This window comes from Candoia aspera, chromosome 2, assembly GCF_035149785.1.
Source record: "Candoia aspera isolate rCanAsp1 chromosome 2, rCanAsp1.hap2, whole genome shotgun sequence".
NCBI lineage: Eukaryota > Metazoa > Chordata > Lepidosauria > Squamata > Boidae > Candoia > Candoia aspera.
This window is the reverse complement of record NC_086154.1, coordinates 184,483,638-184,509,674: the sequence shown is the minus strand read 5'-3', so window position 1 is coordinate 184,509,674 and position 26,037 is coordinate 184,483,638.

The window sequence follows — 26,037 nt, the reverse complement described above, 5'->3', positions numbered from 1 at the left end:
ACCGGACAAACCCCTTTTTGTGTGGTTTCTGGTCACGACTTTGTTCCCATCCCTGAACTGCCACAAACCCCTCCCCAAACCTGTTCTGCCTCTGACTGGGCTGTTAAGCTGGCTGATTCCTGGCCGGTGTTTCAACAAGCTTTGGCTGATGCCCAAGCTGCGTACAAGTTCCCAGCCGATAAGCATCGTTCCTTACAACATGACTTCAAGGTTGGGGATCAGGTGTATCTATCTACTAAATTTATCAAGTCACCACAACCCTCTAAAAAACTTGCTCCCAAGTTCATTGGTCCTTTCCCTATTGTTGATCTTATCAATCCAGTTACTGTTAAATTGGAACTGCCTCACAATTTGAAACGCTTGCACCCTATTTTCCATTGCAGCTTGCTCCAGCCTATGCACCACTCCTCATGCTGGCATCCTCAGCCTTCTCCTCCTGCTCCAATCATGATTGATGGCCAACAACACTTTGAGGTTAAGGATATCATTGATTCTTGCAAGCTTCGAGGCACCCTTCAGTATCTGGTCCGATGGAAACACTTTCCTCATCCTGAATGGGTGTCTGCCCGCCGTGTTAATGCTCCTGATTTAGTTTGCTGTTTCCACCTTGCTTACCCTTTGAAGCCTGCTGCTTAATGTGTTCTTTCTTTTGTGGGGGCAGTATGTCATGTTCACTGTTTCAATGTAGTTTATACATCGTAACGTTTCACATGCCATGGCGCTGACACGCATTTCTGTTTGGGAGGGAGCTGCTGTGAAACCTTGTACCAAGCTCTGTATCTGAATTCATTACAATGGAATGTGTTTGGGTTATGTTATCTGTTCAAGGCCTTTTCCCACAGACCATCAGAAACCGTTAGGAGCACCTGGGATTGTGAACTTGAGAAGATTCTATGGGGGGAGGGATTTCACTTGCGCCAAGGGTTTTTAGTTTGAATTTGGCGCGCTTTCATCATTCTCAGCTTTCTTTGTGATCCTGCACACTATTCTTTAATAAATCAGATATCTTTGAATTCCTGCTCATGAGTCTGATAGTGTTTTAGAATAGGCAACCATTACAATGTACAGGCCCCTTAGCACCCCTTCCATATCACTTGTTTCAGGTCCAACTCATAGCTTTCCAATGTGATTTTTCAAATGGGGAGTTTCAACTAGTTAGAACAAATGCCATCCCCAACCATTTCCTGGGGAGGGGTGGGATATCCCACAGTCTTATGATTTATGTTGGGAGGGCATTTCACCTTTTCTTTATCTCTGTCTCTGTCTCAAAACTTTTTGCTCTGTTTGAGCCCATTTTTCCCAGTTATTTTCCCCTGCTCTTTCTAAGCCATCCATCCTCACAGTTTAGTATTCAGAAGATGAACTTTACTGTTCAAACATTAAACATATTGTTTAAATATTAAATAGTAATGTTCTTCTTTTGCTGGTTAAGCCTGCTATATAGCAGGGCTTAAATTGGTTTACAAATCTTTGACACCATGCTTCCGCGTTAGTGGTGTCACAAATGATGCAGGAGGGTTTTATAAGCAAACAGTGTGAACACCAAGCTGTACTGTAACTTTGGAGACAGACTTTTTTTTTCATATGGAGGATTTCAGAAGCATACAGTCCTGTCAAACAATATTGCTTTAGGGGTATGTGTGTGAGGGTGTGTGTGTGTGCTGCTTTAAAACTTCCAGCGACATTATAACAGTTAAAAAAGAGAAATAAAAAAAACACCACACAACATGCATCTTTTTAATCATAATCAGTCACCTGGTGATTATTTTATAGAGATGAAAATTCTGAAGTGTTGGAATAGGAATATGCGTGTGCTATTAAAATTTTCATGCAGGCTGTGAGAATACCCACTGAGAGTTTTCTCATCTTGCAGCTTCTTAAAAATTATTCTTCAACATTTAAATATAGGCAAAGCATAGACTTTTTTATTTTAGCTTTTTTTTAAAAAAAGTTTTACAGTGCAAGGTATTAAATATCTTAGATATTAAGCCCAGGTTTCTCAGAAGTTTGAAACCTAGAACAGAATAGTTGGAGGGTTTTTTTTTTTCATTAGATTAGAGGACGTCTTGAGTTTTAAAAATATATGTGTATTGTGGGAGTGGACTGGGGTGTTGATGGTGGGGAGCAGGCAGGCAGGCTTTTACCTTGGTTAAAATTCAGTTTGTAGGCTATCCTAATTAACGTTGCCTCCCAAAATCTTAAAACATAATACGGTCTTTCTGTTTTCATATTTTCTTCAGTCCACTTCCTTCATAATCTCAGGAGGTCTGGAGCAATTCTGAAGACTGCCTTTTGATTTTAACAGAAAGTAGCAGCTATATGTAAGAATTTCCCCCCCTGTGCTATTATACAAGAATGTTTTAATCTACTAAATAAACATGCTGTTGAAAGCTTCAGCATATACCTCATTACTGTCTAGAAATAATAAATAATAAAAGAACTGAAACTTTGCAGTACTTGGGTTTTACATATCTTGCTGTCTTCTGATAATAGAAGATCATAGCTGGAATTTGAGCATCACAACCCACTACTGATAGTCAAAGGTTTATAGAGCTCAGGCACCCAGGAAAAATGAGAAGTCAAGGGTAGGAATTGGGAGAGCTCCATTATAATAAACAGTCCTCCACTGACTGAAACATATATTTAGTCCACCCACCCACCCACAGATTAACTTGCAGTGCTAGGGTACAAGCTATGGAATATCATGCAAAATGACAAAGAAGAAAAAGTGTGCTTGTAATGCCACCATATAGTTGCTACTAATTCATTGTTCTTTAATCATTCAAATAAAAGCAGACTCCCTCAATCCTTCACCCCTGCCCCATTCCACATGCAAATCCACATCTGAAAAACCTTCTAGACCAGAAGTGAATTCCTAATAGGTTTGACCAATAGAGCTGTTCAGGTTTAAAATTAAGCCGCTTGTGTCTTTATCAACAGACAGCGTTTCTCCAGTAGGACAATACAGTCATGGGGAATGTTTGACCAGTTAATTTTTGTAGCTCACGGAGCCATGAAGTCCTCCCCCCACCTTTTTTTGCTGTTTTCATAATATTTTTTTTTCTTTTGATTCTTGGTTATTGATATTTTACCACATTGGTTCCCGCTGTTTCAACACAATTTTTGGAAATCCTGCCTGAATCTTATGTTTAAAAAGTTAACTTGAGAAATGTAAAAAGTTTTCAATAGGTCTTACCACAGATGTTTTCTGAGAATAAAGAATTACAGTTTTCATTTTCAGTATTTATGAACTCTGAGCAAAGCCTTAGGGAGCTCTTTTTAATGCTAGAATTGTGAGGACAGGTGGTGTAAAAATTATACAAGTTATTTTAGATAAGTAAATATATAAATTCCTGTCTTCAGGGGGACAAATGTCAAGATGGCAGCCACATCTATACAGTCAAAGACCTGGTCTTCACCCTGACTTTTCTTTTACTCTTCCCCACCCCCCCATGCCCGTACCCGTCCTGCTGTTGTCTTCAGGCTTCTGTCCTGTCCGCTATCACCATTTTAGGTTAAAATGGTGTCTACAGAACTAAAATATTTCTGGATTTTTTCATATTTAAATACAATGCAAACTAAAATAATAGGTCTTGTGGGGCAGACAGTCTTTGCTTGAAAGGGTGCTTCATGCCATAGGGAAGACACTTCTGAGTTCATACAATCAGCTTCAGTAAGGCGCTCCACATGTTCTTCTGAGTCACTTCCACTACCCAGAAGAGGTTGTGTGCATACGGTGTATACCCTATTTTCTAAGGCTATGCATGCAGAGGGGCATACATGAGTTGTGCATTATTTTAAGGCTGTGCATGAGCTGTGCATGCACAGAAGTGCTTCCAGCTAGTGGAAGTGGCAAAGGAAAGCTGAGGAGCGGGTCAAGGAAATACAGCACCTTGGTGTTGCTTTTTAGGAGATGGATGTGGAGTGTGTCACTTCATTAAGCACACCTTTGATATGGATATTTTCTCAGTGCTCTGTCAAAGGAAACCTTCCCAGATTAGCACAACCCTAGAAAACAGTAGGTACCAGAGACATACATGGAAAGCCCCTTTTAAAACATTAGCAATGGCAAACAATGGCAAATGAATCTCCCCAGGATTCACCGATTCCAGGGTGCCATCAAGACAAAATGTGAGGTTGTTAGGCCAAATCAGACATCACATTAATATGAATTGTGTTTGTGTGTGTGTGTGTGTATCAGATGAATACACACACACCTATCAGATGAAAACTTAGAAGGTTTGAACAAGGGGAACTGAAGTAGGACTAAGGTAGAGAAGATAAAGCTAATTTTTTTTCTCTGCCTTACATGGTCCCTCTAAAGTTGCTGTTGTATTTCTAGAGAAGTCTCTGTTAGTTCGTATTATGTAATAACGAAGAAATTCTATTCACACAAACACTTTCTTATTTGATTAATTCCAATCTGTATGGGGTTGAATATTCTTTTGGTTTGTCTGAAAGGATTTAATTGCTGTAACTCTTTCTTATGCTGTTTTGCATTTTTCTTGTACACCATATCAAGATACCTTTTTGATATGGGAAGCAGTATATAAATTGATTAAATAAATCTTGTGGCAGGGGGTCATACTACTCACAGACCACTCTTCCCTGTGTCACTTTACAACTAAGGCAAGAGCACCCTCTGGAGCTTATTGTTTGTCTGGACAGACATAAAAACAAAACAACACTCAGTTACAGAATTTCCTTCCTTATCCTTTACTAAGCCTGAACTTCAACCCTGAGCTGGCAATGTTAAAGGAACCATTATTTTCACAGACTTTTAAAGGCTGGACTTAATTTTATAAATTCATCTTGGCTGGGTTCTCTGTACACCATGTTAACTGCCTGGGCTTCATCTAATCGTTGCCATAGAATGGTTACGTGTTTATGCTTTGAGAATAAGACAGGGCAAATTAGAGCAACACAATATGAGTGCACAGGCTGCATCCATATTTTATTGATATTGCTCAAAGCCTATTTCCTTCTGTTCATCACTGCAAGAATTGTTAAGTCACCCTGTCCTTATTTTTCCTTATTTCCATTGGAAGTTTCCGCAGCAGCATTGCTAGTTTTTAAAGGATCTTCCACGCCTACCCAGAATAAATCACCAAACCATATCAAGAATATAGTTTGTCTTAAATTTTGTATTATCTTTTAACAACAAGAAATCATTCCATGATAATAGAGTAATATGCTTTCTGTTTTTCTCCAACTAGCACTTCCATTAGATGTAGAGGTGCTGCTCCTGAAAATTAATCAGCCCATTAAATGTTCCACCTGAGTATCTGAGAGGGCGGAATAAAGTTCTTGAACTTCTAAAAGAACACTCAGGCCCATTTTTTTCTGTTTATTGCCTCATTTCCAAGCAGGGGGAAGCCCCTTTGAGAATAGCAGTTGTTCATTCAACTGTCATAATTCTTGGCAGAAACACCATCATCCAAACTTCTTCCACCTTCACCTGCAACCAGGGCCGCAACTAGGTGGGGCAAGTGGGGCATGTGCCCCGGATGCAGCGCTGGGGGGCACCAAAATGGGCATGGAATCTATGTTTGCCCTGGGTGACACAGACCCTAGTTGCGGGCCTGCCTGCAATCATTCTCTAATCCACTATTTCAGGTTAGCAAGCAATAAAGAAAGATGTGAACATAACCAAGGTGGACCATGAGATGCTGTGCCCACGTTGAATCCACTCAGATTGCCGTGTCTCCTACTTCCCAGTAAAATCATAAATGCTGCAGTCTATCCCTGTAGTAGCAGTGGCTAAGGTGTTGTGTAATCAAGCATCTTGCTGTCATTAATAAATGTGCGATTGGCAAAATTCCCTTATCAGAGTCTAGGCCTAGCTAACCATGTCCCTTTGACTCTAAGACCTATTATTCCTAGCCCTCCAAAGCTAATTTCCTTCTTTTCTTTCTGAAATGAATATCTTATTTATGTATTTGATTTTTATCCAGCCTTTATTTCTGGTCATCTCAAGGTAGTGTTCATACCTAATGCTCCCTCCTCCTAATTTCCCCACAACAACAACAACCCTCTTAGGTGGGTTGGACTGAGAGAAGGTGACTGGCCCAAAGTCATCCAGCCTGCTTTCATTCTTAAGGTAGGACTAGAACTCACAGTCTCCTAGTTTCTGGCCCAGCACTTTAGCTACTACACCAAACTGGCTCATAATTAGCATTACTTACTTATATACCACTATTCATCATAGACAACCCCAAAGAGGTTCACAATATCATAAAACAGTATTTTAGACTAAACACAAATCAGTGTCAGAGAAGCTTCACTGCCAACAACCACAACTGCATATAAATCACAGCAGTTTTAGTGTGAAGCATGTTTAAGATGGAGCACATAGTAAACACATTCACTGCACTGACACACTTAAGGAAAAGGTATGGCTGCTTATTTTTTTACGGCTCAAAGTAGTTTGCAACTTAAGGAACAGCATTTTGCTCTGCACTGTGGCTTCAGTTGTCAATGTCTTTTCCTACTCTTAAATGTCTACCAGCAGCAGAATAACCCTCTGTGCAGCTGTGAAGACATAGGATGGGTGATCACATTCACAGCTGACACTGAGAAGAATTAACACTCCCATTCTGCCAATGTTTGACCTATCTGTAGCCTTTTCTTTGGGAAAAAGAAAGAATGAAGCTCCTGGTGCTGCAAAGGGAAAGTATTAACTCTTCTTGCGAGTCCAAGATCTTATCTGTGACAAAACAGATAACAGTCTGTTTAGTACTTGAAGGATTAACTTGCACCATGCAGCTGGGGCTTTCTATATTTAAGAACAATCAAGCCAGTAAATCTAAGCACCTGATTTCTCTGGAAGTGTTTATGCCAATACTTTACTGAAGTCCTCCCTTCCTCTGTCAAAAGTGTCACTAGAATTTTTAAAGAGTCTTCTAGCCCTCAAGGAGGACTTTGTTCCCTTCTGACCAAATATTGAACAAAAGGGTTGTCAGCTGTCCTAACCAAGGAAACCTTCTTACATTAAGATTTTCCAACAATTAGCAAGAATAGCATGTCAATTCTCCCATTGGTCCCCAGAATTAGTAGACTTTAAATCCCATATATATCCAGTGTGCTTGAGAGGATCACCATGATGATCTTACTTGTCTTACTTCCTAGAAAAGTTTCCAGCTCTTTCTTATTGTTCTGTCATCTAAACAAGTAATATTTCCTGCAAAATGTGATCATGGCCAGCAATTCAATGTAATTAAAATATGACTCAAGCCCTTTCTTGCAGTCAAAAGTCATACATACCAAGCCAGAAAAGAAATGATAGGTAAAACATACAGTATATCGTTTAAACTGAATGACTAAATAATATAAGCAACATTTATTGATATTGCTATCCTCTAGGGCATGCCAATTGGCTCCAGTCTGATTGGTTGATTCCAATTGGATTATTAGTTTGATTTATTTATTACAATTGGATTCCATCTGATCCACTTGGATAATTTAAACTGATTCAAAGCCACATGAATCAATTCAATGTTTTGATATGACCCCTTGATTGTGTTTGGTAATTCAATTTGGTTCAGAGTTTTCAGTTAAATTTGCTTCAAACTGAATCTCCAGATCAAAATATTACATAGCCATCTTAGACTTACCACTAAAGAAGATCCCTGCTCCTAAAAAGGATCTTAAGGATCTTTTTGTTCCTCTGAAGAAATTCAAGGAAATTATCAACCCAGTTTTGATTGATTGATTATGTGCCATTAAGTCCCTGTCAACTCTTAGCAACCACCTAGACAGACCTTCTCTGGGATGATCTGTCTCCAGTCAGGCCCTTCAGGTGCAGCCATAGCTTATGTAATTGAGTCTATCCACGTTGCTGCTGGCAGGCCTCTTCTTACCTTTCTCAATATTATGGACTTCTCAAGGAAGCTACGTCTTTGCATAAAGTATCCAAAGAAGGATAACTTGAGCTCAGTCATTTGTGCCTCAAATCAATCTATGATCCATATGTTTGCTTTATTGGCTATCCATGGATGTCTCAGAAGACTTCTCTAACAACAAAGTTCAAAAGCCCATCCAGTTATAATTCCCCCCCCCCCCGATTCACTGGAAAATTTTGAAAGGCCCTTTGTGCCCAACTGTAATACACACTGGGGGGGGGGGGGCAGAGAGAAGAAATGAGTCAAACTCATTTTGTTTCGGGGAAAATGAAGGCAGTACAAATTCACTGACAAGCACAGAAGTATAGAATTGGCTCCAGTACTCCAGAGATGGCAGCAACTTGTTTTTTTTCCTACTCACATGGTATAGTCTGAAGGATATCCCTCAGAGAGAGTGAGGGAGGAAAAAAAGCAAACAACTTCCCATAAACTGTGTGTTAAAGAATAAAACAAGTGGAAAGTGACTTTGAATTGTTGTTTGAATGGAGGAAAAAGGAAAAAAAACTCCAAACTGTACCTTTTAAAACCCCAGCCTTCCCCCTGCCCTCCTTTAGAGGCTAACCACTTCCACTGGCTATTCAGAGAAGGTGGTTAAAAACTTGTTGGGGAAGTGGTCCTGTGTTCAACCATCTGTACTGGAAAAGAACACTCTATCTTTACCTTGACAGCACCACCCCACCCATGGGAGGCTGGAGCAGCTGAGGCAATGCAATGGTTGTGGCTCCTATAATTATTATGCACCCATTCTTTCCTTGAGCCCTTTTAGTTTATGTGCAGCCTTAGAGTGCACTTTGGTGGAGGTGCCACCTTGCTGTGGTTGGGTTTAGTGCAATTTCTATATGCTTCAGAGCACCCAGCAGGATAGCAGCAGCTGGCCAAAATTGGCTAATCTGAAAAGCAGCTAAAGGGGGTCAGACCTGCTTAGTACTCAGATAGAAGACTACCAGCAAATTCCAGGACTCCAGGCTTTCCTGGGATTGTAATGATTGCCTATCCTAACAGAGTCAGACTCACAAGCAGGTACTTAATGATATCTGATTTATTGTGAGAATAGTATGCAAATACAGAGAAAGCTGAGAATGAATAAAAGCGCGCCAAATACAAACTAAAGACCCTCGGCTCAAAATGTAATCCCTCCCCTCGCCCGGCCGTAGCAAACTCCCCCTCCCCCCAGGTGCTGTTAACCATTTTCTACTGATCCTGGGAAAGTAACCTTGAACACACGAGATAACCCAAACGCATTCCAAGCCAACAGCCAACAGATAACAACTTCCCAAGATGGAATCCTTCTCCCTTCCCAGATGAAACATGTATCAGGTAAATGACATGCGAAACATTACGATGTACCAGGAACATTGGAACGGTGAACATGACATACCGCCCCCCCAAAAATACTAAGGAGCAGGTTTCATAGGATAAGCAACGTGGAAGCGTCTAACTAAAACAGGAGAGTGAACATCGCGGGCAGCCACCCACTCAGGGTGGGGGAAATGTTTCCATCGGATTAGGTACTGCAAAGTGCCACGAAGCCGGCAAGAATCGAGGACCTCCTTCACCTCAAAATGTTGTTGCCCGTCAATCATGATTGGCGCAGGAGGTGTAGGTTGGAGATGCCAGCGATCGGAGTGGGTGACAGGCTTGAGCAAGCTGCAATGAAAAACAGGATGTAAACGTCTAAGATTGTGTGGTAAATCCAATTTAAACATGACAGGGTTCACAACTCCCACAATGGGAAAAGGACCAACAAATCTAGGAGCTAATTTCTTCGAGGGTTGAGGAGACTTAATGAACTTGGTGGAAAGGTAGACCTTATCCCCAACTTTAAAGGCAGGTTGAGGTGCTCGTCTCTTATCAGCATGCAGTTTATAGGCGGATTGGGCATCAGCCAGCGCTTGTTGAATTACCGGCCAGGAATCGGCCAGGTGTGCAGCCCAATCCGAAGCAGAACAAGGCAGTGTAGTGGGCTGAGGCAGATCAGGAATGGGCACAAAATCCCAGCCAAAAACAGCACGGAAAGGGGTGTGCCCTGTGCTCTGATGAACAGCGTTGTTGTAAGCCACTTCAGCAAAAGGCAGGAGATCAACCCAATTGTCCTGCTGATAGTTAACAAATGTGCGCAGAAATTGCTCAAGGGTCGAATTAAGAGCCTCTGTAGATCCATCAGTCTCAGGATGCGATGCAGTGGACAATGCCTGTTTAGTGCCCACCAGCTTTAAAAATGCCCGCCAAAACTGGGAAGTAAACTGTGTCCCGCGATCTGTGACCAAGCGGGAGGGGCTCCCGTGGACCCTGTAGATGTGGACTAGGAAGAGGTGGGCTAATTGTTGAGCAGACGGAATGGAGGCACATGGAATGAAATGGGCTTGTTTAGAGAAGTAGTCTTTCACCACCCAAATCACAGTCTTTCTCTGACTAGGAAGCAAATCGACAATAAAGTCCATGGAGATCTCCTCCCAAGGACGGGAGGGACTGGCCTCCGGCTGTAGCAAGCCTTGCAGTTTGCCCCCCTTCCGTTTTGACATGGCACAGACAGGACAAGAAGCAACATAGTCTTTGACATCACGTCTCAAAGTAGGCCACCAGAATTGCTGGCGCACCCGATGTAAGGTTTTCACAAAGCCAAAATGACCAGCCACCTTATCATCATGAGATCTACTCAAAATCTCCCTTCGCAAACTGTCAGGGACATAGAGGCGGTTCTGCTTCCATGCGAAGCCTCGGTCAAAGGTAACATTGTCTCTATTCGCTTGCAACCAAGTGTCAGATTTCAGTTCGGAGAGAAACTTTTGTTGCAATTGCGAGGGAACCGCCGGCGTTCCCCCAGCCGGTGAAACTGAAGCTGAGGGCAGCTGCGCACGAGTCTGACTGCATGTGACAGCTTGCATACTCAACTGGGGTTCTGTCCACAGTGTCCCCACCACGTCAGGTACCTGGAGCGAATCCTGGGGCAGGCGGGAAAGCGCATCAGCCAAGAAGTTTTTCTTTCCCGGAATGAACTTCAGTTTAAAATCAAAGCGGCTGAAAAATTGAGCCCAACGGATTTGCTTAGGGCTGAGCTTATGGAGTGTGCTAAGCGCTTCCAAATTTTTATGGTCAGTCCAAACCTCAAAAGGACATTTGGCCCCCTCTAAGAGGTGGTGCCATGTGTCCAAAGCAGCCTTGACTGCAAAAGCCTCTTTCTCCCAAACATGCCATCGCCTTTCCGTCTCGGAAAATTTGTGGGACAAATAGACACAGGGCTTCAGGCAGCCTGCAGCATCCACCTGCAACAAGAGTGCTCCAATGGAGAAATCGGACACATCCACTTGAACCACAAAGGGCTTAGTGGGATCAGTGTGTTGCAGAATAGGTTCAGCAGTGAACAGGCTCTTAAGTTTGTCGAACGCCAACTGGCACTCAGGTGTCCAATTGAGCAACGCTCCCGGGTTCTTCACCTTCCATGTGTCCCCCAGCCCCTTTGTTCATAATAAATCAGTGAGAGGCAATGCAATTTCTGCAAACCCCTGGATGAACTGGCGATAATAGTTGGAAAAGCCAAGAAAACTCTGGAGCTGCCTGCGAGTACGTGGGTGCTCCCATTCCAAAATAGCTTGAATTTTGCAGGGTCCATTTCAATACCCTTGTCAGAAATTCTGTACCCCAAATAGTCAAGCTGAGTCTTATGAAATTCACACTTAGATAGTTTAGCATAAAGCTCAGCCTTTCTCAGTTTGCTGAGCACCTGTTTCACCAAACGCTCATGTTCCTCCATCGTTTCAGTATAAATCAACACATCATCCAAATAGACCAGTACTCCTTTGAACAAATGTTCATGTAACACTTCATTGATCAATTGCATAAACACCCCAGGTGCCCCCGCCAAACCAAATGGCAAAACCTTGTACTGGAATGAGCCCAGAGGACAATTGAAAGCAGTCTTCCACTCATCCCCCTCCCATATACGTATACGGAAATAGGCTTCTCTCAAATCCAGCTTAGAGAAGATCTTCCCCTTGGCCAGATGTGCTAACATGTCTTTTATTATTGGCAAAGGATATTTGTTCAATATTGATACTGCATTTAATCCGCGGTAATTTGTACAAAGTCTCAACGTCCCATCCTTCTTCGCACGGAACAAAATGGGGGCGCCTACTGGCGAATTCGCTGGTTCACTAAAACCCCTGGCCAAGTTTTTGTCCACAAACTCCCTCAGCGCCGCCAGTTCTTTTTGTGTCATGGCATAGATTTTTGGCTTGGGTAGTTGTGCATCAGGGACCAACTCTATGGCACAATCAGTTTTCTGATGAGGTGGGAGTTGGTCCGCCTCTTTCTCACCAAACACATCTGCAAAACTCTGGTATTGCTCCGGCAAGCCCTCCAGTGGGGTGGCAGTGAAATGCGGGGTTGCTGCCGCCGCCCTCCCCACTGCAGCCTGCAGAGCGTCGTCCTCTCCAGGGGCTTGGTAGAAACCATCCTCAAAAGTCAAAGTCCTGTGCACCCAGTTTATATACGGGTTTTGCTGGACCAACCAAGGAATCCCCAGAATGACCAAAGGACCCCCCACAGGCGCCACTACAAACGGCAGCCCCTCATGGTGGCTGCCCATTTGCAACACCACCATGCCCATGGAATGGGTGACTGGCTTTCCCCCCGCCGTAGAACCATCCAGCTGGGTAAAAATCATGGGACGTTTTAACGGAAACCTGGGTAACTCCAGAGCAGCCACCACATCAGGGTGCATCAAGCAACGTGAACACCCTGAATCAATCAACGCCCACACTTCAACAGTTCTTGTGCGGGAGCCTAACTTCACTTCCACTGTCAGTGTAGGATAGTTGCCACTCGCCGAAATGTGGTCGCGCCCTTCCTCTACCACCTGCCCAGTGGCGCCCTTTAAAGCAGGTGGCTGGCGTTTCCCGCTGGCTGGAGCAGCTCGGGCTTCCCCTCGTCCCCGAAATAAGGGACTTCCTCTGCCTCGGTCTCTGCCAGAGCCGCCTTCATCTTTCTGGGTAGAGAGGGTGACTTCCCCGACGACTTTCCCGGACATTCCTCGGTCTTTCCTCTCGGGCACACCGCTGCTCGGTGACCTTCCTTCCCACATCAGAGGCATTGTCCCTTTGTGTAGCAGCGCTCTCTCTCCTCTTCCCACGCATGTTGGCCAGGCTTCCCAGTGGGTGCAGCGGTGTGGGAACCCTTGCTGAGCCTAGCATATTTCATCACCCTCCGGTGAGCAAAAGTTTCCTGGGCATGCTCAGTCTTCCCTGCCAGCTGTATCCACTCATATAGGGAGTCCGGGTCGTCTCGCCCAAGCGACCACCTTAGGACCTCCGTATTTAGACCGTCCTTAAAAAGTTCTATTAAGGTGGATTGGGACCAATCCTCAACTTTCCCAGCCAAAGCCTTAAATTCCAGAGCGTAGTCTGCCACCAATCGTGGCCCTTGGCACAGCTCCTTCAATGCCCGTTTTGCTCTTTCTTTAGCTAACGGGTCTTCAAAGTGTAATTTTAATGCCCACAGGAATTCCTCAAACTCCTCCAACTCAGGGGCCTCTGATTGACACAACTGCACGTACCAATCGGCCGGCCGCCCCTTGAGCTTAGTGGCAATGGCATTAATCTTAGCCTTTTCTGAACGGAAGCACTGTTCCCATTCGTCCATATGACTTCTTGCATTGGTAAGGAAAAACGACAACTTGGTTGGGTCTCCATCGAATTTAACAGTAAAGTCCTTTATCCCCACTCCGGGCGGTCCCTTCGTCACAGCTGGACGATCGGCCTTCCTCGTAGCCCCCAAAGATCTCCGCTCTCGAGGAGGGGACCTTGAAATTCTCACCCTCGGCGCTCTCACTTCCTCTCGGTGCCGGGTCCTACTCCTTTCCTCTGGGGAAGGTGGGGGCGAGGAAGGAGTCGAGTACCTATGACTGGACTCCTCTCTCCTCCTCTCTCAGGGACCCCAGTCCATGGACATTTTTCGGAACATAAATTCTAAGGACTCCAATTTAGCCTCCAGCAGTTTTATACGTTCAGGGGTTTGGGATCCCTCCTTTCTCTCTTGTCTCACCACAGTTGGGGACAATGGGTACCGCTGCTTCCAAGACGTTCTTGACGTCCCGGGTAGGGCTCCCTGTGTCTCATCCCAGGTGATCAACTCGCCTGGTGACTCGCCGGTTGGTTCAGGGGCTCTCTTGCCTCCAACCTCCTCATCCCCGATGCTGAAGCTCGACCCCTCCCAAACTTCTGAAATCTCTCTAGGGGGAACTTTTTCCGTTCTTACCACCGTAGAATCGGGTTCCCCCTCGCTCGACTCCTCGCTTTCCATAGCTTGTGGAGTTGGTTTGCTCATCGCTAGCACGTCCCCTCACAAATAAATCTGGAATGGGGCTAATGGAAAAAATTTTCAGCTTTATGTAATGATTGCCTATCCTAACAGAGTCAGACTCACAAGCAGGTACTTAATGATATCTGATTTATTGTGAGAATAGTATGCAAATACAGAGAAAGCTGAGAATGAGTAAAAGCGCGCCAAATACAAACTAAAAACCCTCGGCTCAAAACGTAATCCCTCCCCTTGCCCTGCCATTGCAAACTCCCCCCCCCCCAGGTGCTGGTAACTGTTTCTACTGATGTCCTGGGAAAGTGACCTTGAACACAATGAGATAACCCAAACACATTCCAACCCAGCAGCCAACAGATAACGACTCCCCGAGATGGAATCCTCCTCCCTTCCCAGATCAAACATGTATCAGGTAAATGACATGCGAAATGTTACGATGTACCAGGAACATTGGAATGGTGAACATGACAGGGATGTTGAAAAAAGCATATTGGAAGAAGGCAGAGGCCAACTGCTTTCCTAGGGTTGCCAAGAAAGTAACATGAACATCTCCATACAACCTCCAGGAGTCAAGTCTGTGTTATAGAAAAGTTACCTTTTATACATCAGAGTCCTTTGTATATGCAAATACCTCCCTCTTGTTGGAGAGTGGGAAGGATGCTACTGGCATTCAACCATTTGCTCTTAGGAAGGATACCCCCTAGATGCTTGGTATGTAAAGATGGTAGCAATTTAGCGCATCACGATGTAGATAATGGAATCCAAGCTGTGGCATGCCTTGGGCTCTTCCCAGTGATCAGGCCTATAACCTGGATAAGAAAGGAAACAAAAGCTGCACACATAACCCAGTGAAACACAGAGCCATAAAACAGCTGAGTTTGTTCCTTTCCTCTCTCCTTGCTCAGCTGGGAGAAGCTGACAACAGGGCTTCCACTCCACTCACACTGATCGGCTTGATTTCAGTGGTAATCAAAAACCTTCCAAACTGACATGGGATCTATTTTTAAAAATTACTACAAATCAAAAGGATAAGGAATCCTAAAAGTGTCTTGGTTATTATTAAAATATATCCCTGTTATCATTAACATTAACTAAGCTTTCGATTGGTAGGTTCTGAGGGCCAAACTGGATGTTCCCCAAAATGTACAGGTGTGCAGCATGTAATAGCTGGTGCAAGTCTGTCTCCATCTTCCTCCTCCATTAAAACTAGTAAAGATAATGCATATCTGTATCATATAACATAGTTAGCCATAACCTCTGAGAAAATGAGGTGGCAGATTCTGGGAGGTTGCAGCAAAATGCTGGAGTTAAGAGTGAAGTGCCATGCAGTCTGCCTAGTTCCCCCTGACTAGCCCTGTTATCTTCAGGAGAGGTCAAGACACTAACACTAACACCTGTACATTTTGAGGAACATCCAGTTTGGCCCTCAGAACCTACCAGTCGAAAGCTTAGTTAATGTTAATGATAATAGGGATATATTTTAATAATAACCCAGACAATTTTAGGATTCCTTAACCTTTTGATTTGTAGTAATTTTTTAAAAAATAGTGTTTAAACAGAAAGAAAGCTATGACTCTACATGACTATTGTATATGGCATGTGAGGATTAGTGCCCTATTGTTCTTCATCTCTTGCAGACAAAGATTTTGGCCAGCTTTGAATAGTGGTGGTCCAATGCCCCTGCCCCCCACCCCAGGAATTGATATGTGGCATGTTCCCAGGAAATCCAGCCCACAGGAGTTTCCAGCAATGTTCAGAGTAGCAATAAATCCATAGGAAGTATTAAAACATTATACTATTATAAAACAATAAATAGTCACTACTACTACTGATATGATAAGAAAGAATGCAACACCCCGCGCCCCCTCATGGCATCAACTTTAAAAACCTGGAAAGTAAATTCAAATGCAAGAGTTGAAAAAAGTAAATTAAAAAAATTAGGTGTAAAAGTAGTTTTTAATGTTTTTCTTAAAATAAACTAAAGACTTATCTGTTAGATAGAGGGAATTCCATAGCACTGGAGCCACCCCTGAAAGGACTGCAACCCTAGTAGATTTCAGATGAACCTCTTCCCAAAGGTGGAAGTGCAAATTATCTTTATTTGAAGAACTCAGTTCCCAAGTAACTACATATGGAGGAAGCTGTTCCTTCTGGTAAGAGGAACCCCAACTATTTAGGGATTTATATATAAACACAAACATTCTGTGTTGGACTCAGAGATCTACTGGAAGGCAATGCAGCATATTAGAGCAGGTGTCAGATTTTGGCCTTCCAGATCTCCTTCAAGGGCATCCCCCACATGGAGAGAATCACAATAATCCAAATAGGAGGTAACCAGGACATAGATAACGTAGCCAGATGAGATGTCTCCAGGAAGGTATGTTGTTGGCAAATCTTATGGAGATGGAAAAAGACACTCCTCAACACTGTGCAGCTACCAACTCAGAAATAGTGCAGGGTCAAAGAACAACCCCAAAGTGTGGTCGTGTTCCTTCAGGTATAGAATAGCCCCATCTTTGCATTTGCAGAATTCATGAGCCATGGAAAAACAAAGGCTAACCACTGTGGTCATGAACCAAAAAAAAAAAAACCCTTTAAAAATGAATCAAGTTGATGAGGGAATGTTGAGCATGAAGGAAGGTACTTCCTGGCACCCATCCTATCCTAATATGCTGTGTTGTTATGGATGGTGTTTTCTCAGCATGCTTTGTTCTCAGGAAAACAAAATCTTGCATATTTTTCCTGTCTTACCAGAAAGAAACAGATGTTAATTAGATATGCAGTACACTGCCATTGATTTTTGCTTCAGAATATTCAGAATATTGTGAGGAGAGAGAATATGCTTTCTGAACTAGTCTTAGGCTAGAGCCTAGAGCATTAGATCAAAGATAATTCTGTCATGAACAGGCCAAAGCCTATACCAGCCTAACCAAGCCAACTGCATTGTAGCCAAATGGGACAGTCTTCACTGCTAATGATCAGATATGCATCTGGATAGAAAGGCAGAATGAATATCCCCTTGAAGTATTATTAGACATCTCATTCTGCAGCAGAACTTTGAAATCAGTTAAACTAATCTAGGGTAAGCAGTGTAACAGCCTCATTTAAAAAAAGCATTTTAAGGGCCATTTCACATAACCCAATGTCAGATTTGTCACTGAGGGTTCACTCAGGAGCTGCAGCAAATCATAGTTCCCAAACCTAAGTAAGTTATATCTTATGTAAGTGTCCCATAGTCTATGGCTATGGAAACCACACCTCACTCTCCAGTCCCTTAGTTTTCTGTCTCTCTATAACTGTCCAAAAAGAGAGAATGAGAAAGAGCTTGGATGTGAAATTAGGTTCTACAGATATTCTTTTATAGAGAAAAATGGAATCAGTAACAGCAATTTAACCAAAAAGTGCTTTAAATATAAGGCACTAAAAAGGAAATATGAAGGGGAGGGGGGAGTCTGCTCACTGAGCAAAGAATTAGGTGCCAAAATGGCCATGTAGCCTTCATGGAAAGATTTAATGGAGGTGAATCAAAAGGTAAAGGAGACAGTAAATAAAGTAGATAGGTTAAAAGGGAAATAGTTCAATACCTAAGGTGACTTCAAAGAAATTAAAGAAAAGATACTGGCAAATGAAGCAGAACAAAGAGCTATGGCTTGTGAAGATTAACTGTCTGAACTCTCAAACAAATTAGACTCTCAGGAAGTTCCCTGGAACATCTAAAAATGTAATGCTAACATTTTCATGGAGAATTATGCCCTCTTCCTTCTCATATTTTGCACACTGGAGAGAAGCACAGCTCCCATTAAGTAGGGTGTTTGGAGAAGGAAGAGAGAAGTGCTCAAAGAATGAGTTTTTTCCACAGGAAACTCATGAGATGGCCTTTACCCTAAACCTCATCAAGCCTACCTAGCGACAATTAAAAAAACAAAAACAAAACTGGGCTGCCTGTGATGATATCTACCAATCTTTCTCAACCACTACTTTCCATATTTGTTGGGCTTCAATTCTTGCAAACCAAAACAGACTTTTAGTCATACGGATAGAATTTATTGTAGATTGTAATTCCACTTGGTGATTTATACTGTCATGAGCATGGTTGTTGGTATTCACCCTTTCCTTAGAGCTTAATAGCACTTTTTTTTGTCTTTTAAAATGATATCATATATTCAGTTACTCATTATTGATGAGTTAACTATATATTGGAAAACTATAACTTTCATGACATTTGTAAATCCCTTTGTTATTCATCTGTATTTTATTCTTTTATCTCTCCCTTTCCCTTTCCCTTGTTTAAGTAATAATATTTTTTAAATTATCAAAAAAAAATCTAGTCTTCTGTTTTGAGTTACCTTGTCTACTTGCTTTTCAGCTTATTAGAATTCCTGTTTATGGCCAGGTCATTCTGTAATAAAGCAGTTTGATCTATAACTTAATCATAGGTGAAGGAACCAAGTTGGACCAATAATTTGAGTTTCTTACTGATACCCAATTCTGTCCATTTCAGTATATAATTTTAAACCAATGTAAGTTGGAAGTCAGAAATCTATGAAATCTATCTTCCACAGCAGAAGATCAAGACCTTATACTTGATGTTGAATCAGAGGACCAGGATTTCAAGCATTGGATTTGAGAGTTTGTAGTTCATGCTGAGGCAGAGAGAGATGAAGTATTTTGTTACATGTGCTTGAGGTGGGCTTTGCTATAATATAGGAAAATCTCAGAATGGTGGTCCTGGAATCTATGATATCATGTAAGGGATATTTTGGAGAAACCAGCTTCATATACTGGAGATACTATGGAAGTTTTTCAATATAATATGGAACTTATGCATTTAGCAGTTGCATTTTGGCAGCTTTTATTTAATGCAAATATTTTAACCCACCCTTCAATCTAAGATACTAGATGGCAAATAAAAAATGAACAAAGTGAAATACATCCTAAATATAATACAACAGAAACATAAAACTGCTCCAATAAAAACAGAGCAGAGACATAAAAAGCAGAGGAGACTATAGTCAAAGGGAACATTTTGAAGATTTATATTTGCTTGTATTTGTTTGCTTGATGCTTTTTTAATGCCATTGATTTGTTTTTATTATGTTTTGTTGTATGATCTTATTAAACTGGCATATTTTGGCTTTTATCTCTTCTGCATACTGTTCTGATAACTCAAGGTAAAATGCAGATTTAAGAAATTCTGATTATTAAATAATAGAGAGTAGGCAGTCCACTTTTCCCAAATAACTGGGTAATAGACTAAATGCCTCTTTGGGAATGTGGGAATTAGTTAATTTACTGTCTACTTCTCTGTATATATCAACAGGGAAGTATTCTGATCCAGCAGATTTTCACAACTATTTATATTCACAGCAGATAAATATCCTTTCCTAATTTCTGAGCCTTTTAAAAATGCAGATTACTCTGCTTTTTATTTTTTTGGTACACATTTCTTCTCATACAGTGTTTTTGATAGGTTTTACAAGGTGTTAACTTTCCTTATGTAAGTTCCCCTTAAAACTATAACCACTGCTATTTATATGTAACCTTTAGAAGCATGTTTTTCTGCATTTGTATGTATGTCTATGTGTACATGTGTATACAGTATGTGTGTATGCATGTCTGTGTCTGTTCCTGCGCCTGTGTGTATGAATTTTGTCAGCTTTTTGATCAGGGAAAGTAAAATGCTTGTCAGATATCACTGTTACTTGAGCTTGTACTTCTGCGAACTCTGGTGGGAGCTGCATACAAATTGAAGAGGAAAAACATGATTATAAGTAAAAAAGAAATCTGAAATAATGTTATTTTATTATGTTACTTCTATAACATTATCTAGGGGGATGTTGCTTTTCAAAGAAGAAAACTGATATAGATTATCAATAGACAGACTTACCCCCTCTTTCCAACTAGCAATTAATTGCACCCATGAGCGTCACTGAAGGCGGTACTAGTTGTCCAACTGTTTTTAATTATCTTCAGAATAGGCCCACTGCAGTTTGAAATATTTTGCAATTTATCAAACAGAAAAATTTATCCCGCAACCAATTAAGTAAAAAGTGGCTCATTGATTTCAGGGGGAAAGAGAAGCATGTGCTTATACCACTCCCAGAACGAAAGTGTAATCTAAAAGAGTTTAATCAATTGCATCATTATTCTGTTTTTTAAATATTTCTGTGTCATATAACATTAAGACCAAATATTGGGGGAAATAAGCTGTTGCGCCTGATTTACTTACTAATTACAGGATATATTTTATTTATCGTATGTCTTTTAGTACCCTTTCTTCATTCTTTATCATTAACATCTCTGATTCTTGTGAAACAAACAAATAACAAATCAGGCCCATCACTTATTTTACATTGTTTGTTTTCACATTACACTCAACCTTTCTTTACTTTTCATAACATCATCCAAAATTCATCCTATTTCCTGGAAGTATATGCTTATATTTAAGGAAGGTATCATAAACATGTAACAGAATATATGTTACATAATTACCAAGATTTCATTTTTTATTCTGACTTATAGGGGAATGATTCATTTTCAGTTCAGGTTTTAACTGGACAAGTGGCAGTTCCCATCTGGCAAAGAATACAGCTTACAGCCCAGAGAAATTATATCAATTAGTATTCGCTGTTTATATAGCATTGATTTAAAATATTGGTATTCCCCCTATACTGCCTTGCAGAAACAGGGGAGTGAAACTAAAGTTTCAATTCATCTGTTGGCTAATAAGAATGCTTATTTTGATACTCATGTTGATTAAGATTTTTTTAAATTGAAATGGAAAATACCTTAATTCAGTTGAAATGAGGCAGATCATGTAACCTCAACTATAGCTTCTTATAGATCTTAATGATAAAGAAAAATATCCAGGTAATTGGTTTTTTCCTCCAAGCAACACTAAGCACCAAGAATGTGAGTCTTGTGGCATTTAGTGCAGGATCCTCCTCCTTCGCCACCCTTCAACTCTCCATCTTTGGTCCAGCCAATGACAATGACCAATGACCCCACCCTCCTATCAGTCATAAAAGGTAGCCCTCCGGACAGCTGGAAAAGTGGCCATTGATGGGGCTAGCCAAGCCCTAAAAACAAGCTAAAGGGAAAGGGGAAAGGAGGAAAATTAATTTGTACGAACTCATTGAAACAATAGAAATAGCATACAAATATAAAAATCTATAAGAATGAAGTAAATAGTACATAGAACATACATACATACATAAAACATACACACACATACACACAAGTTCCAGTTTGGTGTAATAGTTAAGGCACCAGGCTAGAAACCAGGAGACAGTGAGTTCTAGTCCTGCCTTGGGCACAAAGCCAGCTGGGTGACGTTGGGCCAGTCCCTCTCTCTCAGCCCAGGAAGAAGGAGGCAAGGGCAAACCACTCCTGAAATCTGGCCAAGAGAACTGCAGGGACTTGTCCAGGCAGCTGCCAGGAGTCAACACTGACTCGAAGGTAAAATGAAATAAAAGAAAACAAAAACCCATACACACAAAAAAACACTATAGTCCTAGAAATAGGAGATACTGTAGATATGTAAGATTAATAGTTAAATCCTAGAAATTTAGTTTCCACTTTATTTGAATAAATATTTTTTTTCTGTAAAATAAATCTCTGGTCTGTACCATGCCAACCCTCCCCTCCCCTCAAGAACGTGGTCATAAAACACCATAAAAAATGTCACATGAGCTACCTTTCATAATAGCCTTTCATTATATCCAAGAGTCATGGGTGTCCACAGTAGGGATCAAAAAGATCCAAATGGTTGGCACAACCTCACAAAGTATTGCCCCTTTTTAATTTGTGTTGCAAAGGGATGAGACTTTGTGCAGTTTGTGCCCACCATTTGGATTTTTTTTATCACCACCTGTAGATGATCCTACCAATGTCACATATGGTTGCACAGAGAGGTGTGCCTTCAACTTCTGATATATAATGAAGATAATCCCTTACTGAATATGATTTTGGGGTGACTCTGGTATCTGCCCATCACATAATAAACTCTACTACCAGAACGATGACTGCAGTCCCCCTCCTGCTCCCCGACTGCCCCAGAAAATTAGGAGAAAACCTGCAGAAGATGTGCGAGATGCATAAGAAGTGCAGGGAAGGACAGATAACTCTCACTGTACCAAGACAAGTGTGCTCAAATGACATTGGTTGGTACCTGTTATCTACCTGGCTGACATCCCTAAATCTGTTCATCAGACATAGTAATCCAAATAAATTGTAATCTTTTGATCATATTAATATGTTTGTATCCTATCCTGTGGTCCAATAGTTCCACATGGAAGGGTCACCATCTTAAAATTCATCCAAGGGATATTTCAAGAAACACAATAATGCCACTTGAACACTCCCATTGCCACTGGGGCAACTTGACACAGAATGGCTCCTGAACAGATATCCTTCATCCTAGTCCTTGTGCCCAAGTAGATTTACTCTGGCCCACCTAGCATGGCACTTGGCAGCAGCCACTGGAGTTTGTCCTTCCAATAAGAAGTGGCAAAAGAGAATCCCTACAACTTTGCAGCAGAGGAAAAACTACAGTGCTGTCAAGCAGTTTGTTTATTTTGCAAGAGAAAAGACACACAGCAGAAAATAAGAGGACTGAGGCTGGGAGGGACATTGAATTGCAAGCTAAAGTATTTAGCCTAGGAATGGAAGAGCTGAAAAGACGGTTTTTATCTCTGCACAGATACCATCAGGACAGATAAAGAGCAGGCTGTGGAAAATAAAACTGGGGAACTGTTTGGAGAAATGGCTAAAGAGATAAGGGAAGCTTTGCAGTTCAGACATACCTTCAACTCAATATACCTCAAAGCAATCACTGGCTGTTTTGATATTTGCTGTCAACCCAGAATAAGAATAAAAGAATGGAAGAATATCCTTTCCTTACTGGAGGTCAAGCAGCTTGGGAAGCTATAAACAAGCACATCACCAAATGTATGTTGCTGATGGCCACTTGCAATTGCAGACATACAGTATTCAAGAGGCCCTGATACATTGCTAGATACCGTGGAGGCAAAGCCTGCATTAATATGGCAGGAGTGTGAGAAGGAAGCTGGGATTTTGGAAAGAAGGAGGAAAAATAGAACCCCGACTGTCCATCTCTCTAGCTCAGGTGGAAAATAAAAGTTTTAAAAATGAAACATGGCCACCATACAAAAGAAGGTTTTCTTTTGTATGGTGGCCATGTTTCATTTTTAAAACTTTTATTTTCAGCCTCTGGAAGGGTACAGCCAGGGATGCAATCATATCATGAGAAAGAGCAGGCCCAATTCAATTATAGGGAAATTTTAAAGGTCATAATATGTGCATTTAGGGAGTTTCCTTGCTGTTGAGCAAAAGTGCTATCTAGCCATCCTTCAGCTAGCTGAATAAGCTATCCTTACTTTTGGTCCATACCCTGTCTGTTGCCTCTGTCTTGCTTGCAGCCAGACTCTAACCCTTTCTGAATATTACCAGCTGGTGGGAAACCATCTGCCAATCACAGCACTGCTGAGACTTAGCTGCCTGTTAAATCTGTGGCCATCTGAAACTCCCCTAGACACTAATCTGCAGAGTGGGGTGGTTGCCTGGTAAAGCAGAAGTCATTCTCATTCTTTACCCTTCCACAGACCAGCTACACAACCCCCACATAGCAGGCCAATGGGATGGATGAGCTGCCTGGTAAAACAGGCACTGATCGGTCAATCAGTTGTCCAGCAACTGATGGCTGGTTTTGCCTTCTTTCAACAGTGCAGATTCTGGCAAGAGTGCTCAACCTACTCAGAGGAAGCTATCAGCAGCTAGAGGAGCAGCATGGTCAAGAGGAAGGGCCAGCCCTTTTGAATCCTGCATTTGAACAGAGCCACATTGAGACTTATTTTACTGCACATACCCCCAAGCCACTGATAGCTATTCAGTGGGCTGTGGTGAGGTACCCATTTAATGGCAGAAGAAAAAAAAAGAATGGCAGCAGAGGAGAATGTGCAGGATCCCTGCGGATCAACCTGCACCAGTCTGAAATGGCTAGTAGGCGCCAAGTTGTCTCCTTAGCGGTTATCTGACTAGGCCACCAACAGAACAGTAGGTGAAGCTGGTCAGAACGTGCTCAGAACCTACAGCTGGTCCAGAATGCAGTGAATCATGTAGTTAAAGCTGGCTTAGCTGAGGAAGACCACTACTGCAAGAGCAGTACTGGTTGCCAGTTGGCTTCCAGGTGCAATTTAAGGAGCTACTTGTCACCTCTAAAGGCCTACAAGGTTCAGGACTTGAATATCTGTGGCACTGCATTTTCCAGCAGTTTCTGCCCATTCATCAATATCTAATAGGGAAGGCACCGTGACTCTCATCCCTGAGGGATTGCTGTCATCAGGGAACACGAGGGCATGGCTTTTCCATAGTCAAATGTTAGTAGCATAATGTAGGGGCCACAAAATTGTGCTCAGGGTATCACGGAAGCTCAGAGTTGCTCTTCTTTGCTGTAACTATTAGCATGTGTCAGGTAGTGGATTGATCACCCTCAAAAATAAATTCAGAGGTTCTGAAAGTATAAAGGATGCTATTCTATCCCACAGACTCAGCAGCAGAAAAGGGCAGGAGAAGAAAAGTCAGGCCATCCAAGATTGTAAGCACATCAGCCAGTCTCCCAAAATGCAGTCTGCTCCAGGATTTTAAGGTCCAAAGTAAGGTATGTACCATGCCAGAAGGGTAAAAGATGCAGCTGAAGGGTGAGCTGGAGTCAAGAAGTCCTAATGTTTGAAGCAAAGTGGTGGTTATGTGCAGAACAACATGGCGGCTGACCACAAACTGTGTTTCCAATGACCTGCCTCGTGCTCCATGTGTGGTCTTATACATTGCACAGCTGAGACTCTCTCCAGCTTAGCCAGAGGTGATCATTTTCTGTGCCAGCCCTGCTGGATGCCTGCCACCATCCAGTAATATGCAAATTCAGGCAGAACTTTTAGAAGCAAAGAGTCCTTTGTACCTAAAGACAGCAACTGTAATGTAGTCAAAGGCTTGGCACAGGCTGAGACCAGGAATCCAATAAAGTGACAAATCCAAGGGAAAAGACAAGAGACATGGTGAGGTGGAATCCAGAATTCAAAGCAGAACAAGGTAAACACAACAGAGCTGAGACCTGAAAAATTGTTCTCAGCATTTTCCCTCAGGGAGGGAGGTCAATAAAGAAGCCAACAGAGCCACCACCCAGATGCACAGTTGAAGCACCTTGCTCATTAGAGTCTACTCTCCTGCTGGCCTGCTTTTTGGCCAGTCTATATGACCTGCATTACTCAGCCCTCTGCTGGGCCTGGGTGGCAGGACTTCAGAGTCCAAGGGGCGGTTGGTAAGTGCAGGCAGGGAGTCCTAGGGGCTTGCGGGATCTGCCTCAGCCAGAGTGGAGTCATAGGCTTCAAATGTTGCTGCAATCACTCCCTACAGAACTAGTATCCCTAGATGCCTCTGGCTTTTCCTCCTCCACCTCCCCTCCAACAAGTCCAGCAGGGCCATAACAGATTAGTCCACAGTTGGCTCTTGTTTCTCCCAAGGAGCCCAACCTTGTCCCTTCTCAGTCTTAGGATACAGTGGGGCCACCTCACTGTGATGTCGGCACACCTTTGAAGTCAGGACCAGGGGGACTTGCTCAGTTGAAGAGGTGGAAGGGAAGGGGTCTAGTTCAGGCTCAAAACGAGTTCTTCCTCCTTTTCTGCTTCAGAGTGTGGACCAAATCCAACAAATGAAGCAGCTTCAGCAAATGTTTCTGACAGGGGCCAAAAGCTCACATCCCCTCCCCTGGAGTGTTAACATGTGTAAAGACTTCACCTATTAAGTGTGA